The sequence below is a fragment of the Phascolarctos cinereus genome, unplaced genomic scaffold (genome assembly GCF_003287225.1).
Source record: "Phascolarctos cinereus isolate Bilbo 61053 unplaced genomic scaffold, phaCin_HiC Scaffold_2;HRSCAF=192, whole genome shotgun sequence".
Lineage (NCBI taxonomy): Eukaryota > Metazoa > Chordata > Mammalia > Diprotodontia > Phascolarctidae > Phascolarctos > Phascolarctos cinereus.
The window spans coordinates 295,166,297-295,176,682 of NW_027555625.1; positions in this window are offsets into that span (position 1 = coordinate 295,166,297).

The following is a 10,386-nucleotide window of genomic DNA, read 5'->3' on the forward strand; positions in this document are numbered from 1 at the left end:
AAAGAATGGGGTGGAGTTGACTAAAATCCTCTTAACCCATGATAGGTATGATCAAGAGTCCTTGCCTATAGGGGAAGAAAAAAATTCCAGGGAGAAAAACCATTGAATTTAAACTTTGAAGAAACCCAAGAGAGAGAAGAAGGCTGGCAGATCACCCTTGTTAACAAAACTGAACAGAATTCAGAATGATTAGAATACCCTTTAGCATAACTCAGCCCCCAAGAGGACATGAAAGAAGGTGCAGAGGATGTTGGATAGAAAAGTATTGTTGCCTAGAGCAACAATAACAATATATCTGTTAAGCAATAACAGATATATACAGGTTGTTAATCATTCTTTCTACCCTCCCATCCCATCCCGTCACTCCTTGCCATGCAACATCGTTCTACCCTCCTTCCCAGTAGGAAGAAAGATGGGTCTTAAAGTGGTCTTCAAAGGTACTGTCAGTACAGTAGTAATAATAAGGCACTGTAGGCTTCAGAGGTGCAAGAGAGGACAGGTAACACTTCATGATGTAGTTTTCTTGAGTTATTCCCTGTAGGGCTTAACTCGTGAGAAACAAATGAATATTGATTGATTATATAACTATGACTATTATACAGGATGTCCCAGAAGTCTTTGTGTAGTCTTAAGCTATTAGTATTAAGCTTTAATAGCTTAAAACTGCATGAAGACTTTTAGGATACCCTGTATTTAAGGGTGACAAATAAAGAGAAGGGGGACTAGTTTATCTTGGATCACTCCAGTCCATATTTGGGTAGTAAGAGCCAGTGTAAGGAGTACAGGACATTAGACTGCTTGGGCCAATTGAGGTGGTATAGCTTTAATTCCTTCAGTGATTTGTCCTGACTGTCCTTCCCATGTATCATTTCAGTGCTTAGAGATATTCGTGAAGTGTCTTTTATCTTCAGGGCCATTGCCCATAAACAATATGCACCAAAATTAGGGAAGTCAGCATTAATTAAAGTTAGTTCTATATCTACTATAGTTAGTTGCACTGGTTGTGCTTACCTCTAATTTCTTGTGGGCATATATGACAGGGCAGTGAACTTGAAGAATAGGTACAAGTACTGGAGACCACAATAAAATGAGCAGATTTTGTAAGAGAATTTTTAGGAGAGCTAAAGGAAATTTTAGAAGTCAGCATATTAGAGATGGGATACTTCTGAATGATGATGAAGTTTTAAGTTGTGCCCAAGCTGGAGGGTGATTAGAGTGAAATAGAGGGATAGCAGACAATAGAGAGGGTCCAGGATCTGTAAATCCAAGGTCTTAGAAAAGTCATCAGCATGAATATTGATATCTCTTATGATAGTGATGGTGGGGATGGGGTGGAGTTAAAGATTGAGACCAAACACTTATGTCATTGTAGAAAGTGAGAGCCTTCTCTGGAGGTCAATAAATGACTGAAATGGATAATGTATTGGTCCAAGAGACCAGATTCTTTCAGGATCTGGAAAGGATTTGTTTGGCACACTCACTACAAGGAATGAATCATTTCATAGAAAGGAAGAGAAAGGATACACAGAGATTTGAGTTCCCATCAGCCATACAGCCACCAAAGTGCCAAGAAACTCCCACAGAAGGAATACACCATGTTTGTCCGATTGGGGGAGGGGTTGTGTGAAGGGAAAAGAATACTACATCATTTAGGCTGAAGACCAAAACTGATTGGCCATCCCACCTCAACCCTCATCCTTATTTTTGCCTAACCTATTATAAGACAGCTAGTTTAGATCTCTTGCACTGGTGACTGGTTAGGCTCCAAGGGACCTCCAACCTGAGCTGCAAGCCCCATGCTAATAGTCTAGGTCATTAAGAGGAAACTTCTTTTCCTCTTTGTTTTAGAAAAATGGGCACATAAGTTAATAGGTTGTACTAATACTGAATAACAGGAATTAAAATATCAAGTAAATATATATACATATATATATATATATATATCGATATATATATATCAGTGCAGTATGGAAGGTAACTGCCTAAAGGATGTATAACTATAAGATATTTATGGATATGATGAAACTTAAAAGTTAATTATAGAACAGGATGTACACAAATATGTGTGCATATATGTATGTATATACATATGTATACTATATATATGCATATATATATACACACAGTATATATGGAAGATAGCTTTGCTACAAAATAGGATTTATCATTAGAACAGGTATAATATCTATCATTCCAAAGATTGTCACTTATCACTTCTTGACTAGGCATGGGTATCTTTATGTAGGTATAAGTCTGTTTATGGCCTAAGCGTGTTATTTAGATGTCCCCTGGAAATAGTTTCAAAGCTTTAAGATATGTTATTCAGAACACCACAGGTGAAGAAAAAAATAAAGAAAAGCTGGCACAAACTTCAAAAGAGGAAAAGTTGGCATGTAATGGAGAAAGAATAATTGTTTCATAGGAGAAAAAAACAGGTTTGGGAAACTTGGGGAGCAAAGGAAGGAATGGGGGAAGAAAGATCAGCACAAAGTCACCTAGGCCAGGAAAAGAATAGCATGGTTCAAGCTAATGAAATTGGTTAGAAGTGTCAAATGTAACAGTAATTGGGAGTGAATACTGAGAAAAGACCTTTGAGTCTGGGTAGAAGATAGTGACCTCCTGGAGAACAGTTTGCATAGACCCCTGAGAACAGTCAGATTGAAGCAGATCAGGAAGAAATGGGTGGAAGGAATTGCTGTAAACTGCTTATTTAAAGGGATCAGGAGTAAAAGATGGGAGAACAATTAACATAGCATCTTAGGAGCCGCAAAATCAAAAGTGGCTTTGTTAGGGGCAGCTAGGTGGTGCAGTGGATACAGCACCAGCCTTGGATTCAGGAGGACCTGAGTTCAAATCTGGCCTCAGACCATATACTTGACACTTACTAGATGTGTGACCATGGGCAAGTCACTTAACCCCAATTGCCTAAAAAAAAAAAAGGTAGTTTTGTTTTATTTTCTTCTTTAGAGAAAGATGTGACTTGGCTCCACAAAAGCCAAAGTGCAAACGAGTTAGCTTTAGAGAGGAAAAGGAAAAAAAAACACTATAAAATAGAGATGTTATCTAGTTAGTTGCAGTATGTGAAGAAGCACATACTGTATGGTTTCTGTGTGTGTGTGTGTGTGTGTGTGTAGTTTCTAACTCTTCTAATCCTTTGTAACTTTAAATATCAGAGGGTTTTTTGAGCTATATTCTTAGGGAAAGTGAAATTACCTCTGAGAAAAGTATTAAGCAGATGATAATTACTTGCACCTAGTGGCATTTATCATTACTTTCCTTTGTGAGACCTATGAATCACAAAACTGTCTGAACACCTCCAACTGAGTGGTAATATATATATTTGGGATAAGACCTGTGATTTCATTGCAATAGGGCACTACTGTTGAGGAAACTTCTACCAATTCAGGTCTTCACACTCTCTGAAACTTAGGGTCTTAGGAGTTTCCTAGAGCACTGAAAGGATAAGTGATTTGCTCAGGATCATACAGCTATTATATATCGGAGTGAAGACTCCCAATCTAGGTTTTCTCTACTTTAAGCCTGTGGAGCTGTATTTCTCACAACCTAGAAGGCCTCTTCTATTTAAAGCCCCAGTGTTTGGTATGCCTCTCCAGTAAGCTAGAAGTATCCTTAGATAGAAATTAGAATATCTATGAATCACTAATATTCTTGACTTTGTAGTGAGAACCAATCCTTATTTACCTTGATGTAAATTAGATTAATTTGGTAGCTTATATGTCCCAGGATAGAACTATGGTAAGCAACATGGTGCAATGGAAAAAACATTGAATGTTGTATTGGAGAACCTAGGTTTGAACTCCAGTTCTCTTGTTTATTGCTTGTATCATTCAACTTGGATCATTCAACTCGATTCTCTGGGCCTCAGAGAATCTGTAAAATTCGGTGGTGGGAAGAATGCAGTAGACTAGATAACATATAAGGTCCCTTTAAATCTATAATCTAGGGGGGAAAACAGTAACAATCCAGTGACCTCCATTGTAAGTGTGAGTTCTGAGTCTATTTCTTGATTTGTAGAATTCAGATAATAGTACTTTTACTACCAGCTTTACTACAGAATTGTGGGAAGCAAAGTGCTTTCCAACTGTTGAGTACTATGTAAATGAGTTACTACCTGTATCACTTGCTTTCAGTGAGAAAAAGATGGTATTATCAAAGTAAGCTTCTATGAAAGAGTCAAAGACATTTGCCAGTATTTCATTCTTAAAATGCTAAAGTGTATGTGGCCTACCCAAATTGCGTTTCTTGGCACTCAAAATTCCCATAACACGATGATGCCTTTTGCTTGTTTATGGGCCTAATAGAATATGTCATACTCCTCATTCCCAAGTCCAGCTTTGTAGAGACTTTGGTTCCTGGACTTTCTCCCCCAAAGATCCAAAATCAGTGGGAGGAGGTAGCAGATGCAAACAATTTCTACAATTAGCCTTCAGTACAAAGCACAACTAACCTTGCCTTCTTGGGCCTAAAGAAAAATGTGATCCTGGTTATTTAGACCACAAGATCTAGATAAAGAGTTTCCATGAATGGTCTTGTTTATATTCCCAAATTCCTGCCACTCCTGTTCATTTAAAGCATAGATAGCAAGTCAGCAAGGCAGTCATGGGTTCCATGGGGAACAGTTAGGTCCTCTTCTCAATGAAGATCTCTTAGGATTACTGATATTCTTTTTAGCCATTACCCCAAGGATTCCTAGAGTAAGACAAGTACTACTAGGTGTGAATTCTTGGAGGGATTTGTACTGTAGTGACCTGAACATACCTTCTGTGGACAAGGTGACTACTCACAGGATTACCTGTCCTGAGTGGCCACTCTATCTTCCATGATTTTCAATTATGAGTTGTTATGAAGCAATCCATCTGGTATGGTTGCAAAAAATTTAAATAATGCTATATTAGGCTTTATTAACATAAATTATGGTTTATGTTTAAACCAGAGTAAGGGAAGTAGAAGGCCCAGTGTATTGTTCATTGGTCAAGCTGTATCTGGAATGTCATGTTCAGTTCTGCTTGCCACATTTCAAAAGGGACATTGATACATAAAAATATACCTAATAAGAGGGTGATCATCATGAAAAATATATCATGTGAGGGATGGTTGAAGGAATTGGAATATTTAGCCTAGGAAAAGATTTAGCAAAGACATAAAAACTTCTTTCAAATATCTGAGGAGCTGTTATGTAAAAGAAGGGTTTGACTTCTTCTTTGCAGTTACAGAAAGGAAAATTAGGAATAATGGATGGAAGTTACCAGGAGGACTATTGCAGCTCAATAACAGAAAGAACTTTCTAACATTTTGAGAGTCACAAAAATGGATTGGGCTGCCTTATGAAGGAGTGGCTTCACTGGAAATGTTCAGGGAGAGGTCGGATGAATACATTATCACTTAGGGAGAGGTATAAAAAATATTCCATCTTTTACTGAAAGATTGCTCTAGATGACCTTTAAAGTCCCTTCTAACTTTAAGGTTCTATAATTCTTGTCACGTTCTTATCTGCTACCAAAATCCACGTGCATTTCTGGATTTTCTAAATTCATGTACAATTAATGTCTTACCACACAATGGCACTTTACTAGATAATGTCTTATATTCTCTAATTATGTAAGGGCACGTGTTCCTCCCAGGAAAAATTGTGTGTCCCCCAAGGACATTTACTATGATTCATACTTATTTTTGGCTTCTATATAATCAGAAACAGTGCTAGGTACGTAATAGAGAATTAGTTAAAAATTACTTTACCTTGGATATTCAGATCCCTGAATATTATAAGACTATACATCTTCTGACTCTTCCAGATCTTTCTAAGGACATGTCAGTGGATGTCCGAAAGTTGAGTATGAATATGTTTGGCATTTCAGAAATCACTGAAATTCAAGGATATAGCTGTGGACTTCACCCAGGAAAGAGTGAGCCAACTGGATCTTGATATGAAATATACCTGTACAGGGACATAATCCTGGTGAATTCTATGAATCTAGTCTCACTGGGTAAGTGTGGCATCCCTGTGTGCTCAGCATCTATCTAACCTTTGAAATGCCTTCATTTCCTCAGTTGTTAAAAATTATGAGGCCTCTAGTGTCTTTTTGTATCGAAACTTGAAGTTCAGATTTCATATATTCCTAATCCCTTTGGGACATAAACAGAGTTCTTTTGCTCCTGTTTATAGATGAAAGTCCTGTACTCCATAAAAAATGAAACTAGGTCTTTTCCTGTCTTTGATGTAACACATAGCTCGTCCTTCTAAGATCCTGAAGAATAAGGATTTGGGACTTTCAGGGATGGGTCTTTGTCCCCAGCACAAACACCCAAGTCTTTTTTCTTTCCATATAAACAGGTTATTAAATTTCCAAGCCAGATGTGATGTCCCAGTTGAAACAAAGAAGAAATTTTTGAATAGTAAAAAGACAAATCCCAAGAGGTACCTGCCCAAGTGAGTAAGAGAAAACCAATAACTTTTTTTTTTTAATGCTGATCATTCTTGACTCTTATGTAGCATTTGACACTGCTGACCATCTTTTGATGGATAGTCTCTCTTTTCTCAGGTTTCACGACACTGCTCTGTCTTGGTTCTCCTACCTATCTCCTCAGTCTCCTTTGCTGGGTCATCGTTCATGACCTGCCCACTAAGTCCCACCCCTTCCCTGCCCTTCTTTTAGTCTGGGAAACTAACTACTAATGTGGAGCATGCTTTTTGGTGTAACAGTATTGAAAAAGAATATCATGGGAATAGATTTTAGAGGATTTTGATTGCCAGCTTAAGAACTGATCTTCACTTCGTAGGGAGTAGGAAGGTATTTTGTGATTTTCAGTAAGAAAGTAATAATGTCACATAGGAACATTAGTGGCAAGAGTCTGTTGGGTGATTAAAAGGGGCTCAGGACTTGACTGGGGCAACAACATCAGGATGCCAGAGCTTGGGTCCTCTACACTTACATGAGGCTATCCTAAGGTCTGAGAATCTTAAAGTCAAAATAGAATAGAAGAATTCTCCTATCAATGTATAGACAAAGTGGTCTGTAGTCAGGGTAGATATGTGCCCACAATCCAGTAATTTAGGAGAACAAAATAAATGCCAGTGCTCAGAGCATAGTAATGATAATATTAATTATGGGGAACCAATGTTTTTCCCCTAGGCCCTTTACAATTCCTGCAGCTCTGATCTTCTATGAATAGGAATGCAGGGAGTGCATGATATGATGGAGATAGGATAGGTGTAATTACAGACGGACCCTGATTATAGTTTAAGGGAACTGAGGAAGAGCTGGAACCGTAGGGGTGTTCTTACAGAAATAAAATTATTTTTAATGAAGGATTCATTTGATATCATCATATAGGATCACTTGGAGGCAATAAGACAACCCAATAGATGAGTTAGGATCCTGTTACAGTAATTGAAGCATGAGATGATAAAACCCTGAACTCTGGTCCCAGGCTGTCTCTCACAATCCAGATATTTTCCTTAAGCCACATCCTTTCTTTTTTGTCCATCCAACAGTTAATAATTCTCACCTTCAGTTTCTTCTAGATGGATTTATCTCAATTTCTATGCTCACTTTGCTTCCTGTGTCAACTTCTATTAAACCATTTGTGTTCACTTCTCACTGCTCCTTTTCTCTCCTTCCATTTCTTTCCCCTAGATGTCAAGGCCATATTTAAAAGCTTCCAAAGCCACCTTTGTGTTATACTCGTCACCATTTTTACTTTTTTTTTTTCTAAATTCAGTAATTTTCTTACTCCTAACACAGGCAACAGGACAAAGTTGCCCTTTTTCTTTCTTTCAGACTGGAAGACTAGGTGTTAAAACCAAAGGGTTAAATCTGAAGCAAGATATTTCTGAGGAAAAATCATCACAGAAAGTAACAATAGAAAGATTCACGAGAGAAGGCATCTGATACACTAAGCTAAGACTAGTCTGAAAATTTGATTGCTAATTTGAGTGGCAGCAAAATATCAAGAAAACCATGTCTGAGGCTGATGACAGTTTTTCAGAAGACAACATTCCCTTGAAACACATGTTCTGGGACAGCTAGGTGTTGCAGCGGATAGAGCATTGGCCCTGAAGTCAGGAGGACCTGAGTTCAAATCCGGCCTCAGACCAAACACTTGACATTAGCTGTGTGACCCTGGGCAAGTCACTTAACCCCAGTTGCCTAAAAAAAAAAAATCTCAGAAAGGAATAAATCCTGTGTCTTCCCAATATTAACAATTACTTGTTTGGGGCAGCTAGGTGGCGCAATGGATAGAGCACTGGCCCTGAATTCAGGAGGACATGAGTTCAAATCCAGCCTCAGGCACATAACACTTACTAGCTGTGTAACTCTGGGCAAGTCACTTAACCCTGTTGCCTAGCCAAAAAAAAAAAAAAAGAAAGAAAGAAAGACATGCTCTGAGCAAAATGAATTTAGTGTGAACCCAATTACAGAACATGGGAGTTCACATAAGAGACGCTATGAATATGATACATAAGGGTATAATTCATACTTAATTGGACATCCAAAAATCTGTATAGGGAAGAAACACTATGAATATAATGAATGTAGGAAGGCTTACAGTAAATGTGCACTCAAGAAGAAATGATAGTCCATACTAGAGAGAAATTCTATGATGTAATGAATGCGGGAAGATCTTCAGACTGCTTGGGGATCCTTGATCAACATTTAATAATGCTTACAAATGTAATGAATATGAGGAATCTCCATCATCATACAAACTACAGTCAAAATCAAATAATTTATATCAACTATAAATGTAATGAATGAGGCTATTTATGCACCTTACTTGACATCAGAGAATCCATAATGGTAGAAATCCTTAAAATTAGTTTGGGAATGCCTTTAGGCACATCTCAGCTTTGGTCAGACATCAAAAACTTCATAATAGAGAACAATCCTTTCAATTTAGTGAATGCAGGAAAGTTCTTATTCTTATCCCTTTTAAAAATACACTACCATTATGATATCACTCTTTGTAACTAATTGTAGTGCTTGTAGTTTTGTTTGGGGTGTTTTAGGTGTAAGTATACTGTTTTAGATCCTTTGTATATTATATATATGTACATATACATACATACACACAATATTTATTTTCTTTCAGTTATATACCCCAATAGGAATACATTATTTCCAAGGAAATACCTTATCAGTTTGCCTAATTATTAGTTCACCTTTTGCCAGTTTACTAATTTACTAATTTTACTAAATTTACTTGTACAATTTACTAAGCATTTTATACTGTTTTTATAAATACTAGAATTTGTCATTTTTAGAACATATTTGTGTCATTTTTAAGATGAAACTCATGATATACGAATATCCAGTAGGGTTAGGTAGTGATCTTTAGCATTAATGGCTTAAAATAAATTTAGTTATTTTTCTTAAAGTAGAGTTGTACAATTGTGATAAGGACTTGTGGTTATATAAATGATGAGATAATCACTAGACTCCAAGTTTTATTTAAAAAGATAGAAATCACTTTATTTAATAACAATCATAGGAGATTGATATACAATATTGGAAAGAAAGGACTGAAGGGAACTGGGCTTCTCTCACAAAGAAACATAAACTTGAAATGCCAAAGAAAAGATAAACAACTAAAAAAGAAAAATGAGTAAAGTAAAAAGAGTGTGCACACAATTTTAAAAGTTATAGTATAACTCAATCACTTAAAGCATGAGAAACAGTGGCACTGGGAACTGAAACTAAAGAAAATATCTCAGGAGGTAGTCTCAGGCTGACAAATGGAATAATCAAAGCAAGATAAATCAATGTGAAGAAGATCAAATAAAAGAAGGACTGGAAGAAAATTATGGAAATTAAGAGACAGACTATCCCAATGGATAGAGATCTGACCTTAAAATCAGAAAAATCTGGGATTTAAGTCTCATTTCTTGACATATTGGCTGTTGTGATCCTGGGCAAATCATTTAACCTTTCAGTGGCCTATGCAAATTTCTCAGATTAAAAATTGTAGAACTCTTGCTGATCTGAATTGGTAGAGGGCTTTCCTTAACAGGAGCTTCCTAGATCATTTAAATCAGAAGTCCAACACTGCCCTCCTACTATGCATCCCCCGAAAAAATGGAAGAAAAAATGGATAATATGTTTGCCTTCACTATGAAGAACAGGGACATTTTTTTCGTTTTTTTTTAAATCAAAGAAATCATTGGAAATAAAAATCAATAGCTTTAATTATGTAAAGGATTTGAATTTTAAACAACAAACAATATCTAAAATTAAATCAATAGAAACAAAATGAAGAAATATGTGAAATATATCAGATAAAAGTCTGACACATCTGTAAGATTAATACACACTCCCTAGTAAATCAGTGGTCAAAGGACATGACAAGATAATAGAGGAAATACAACTA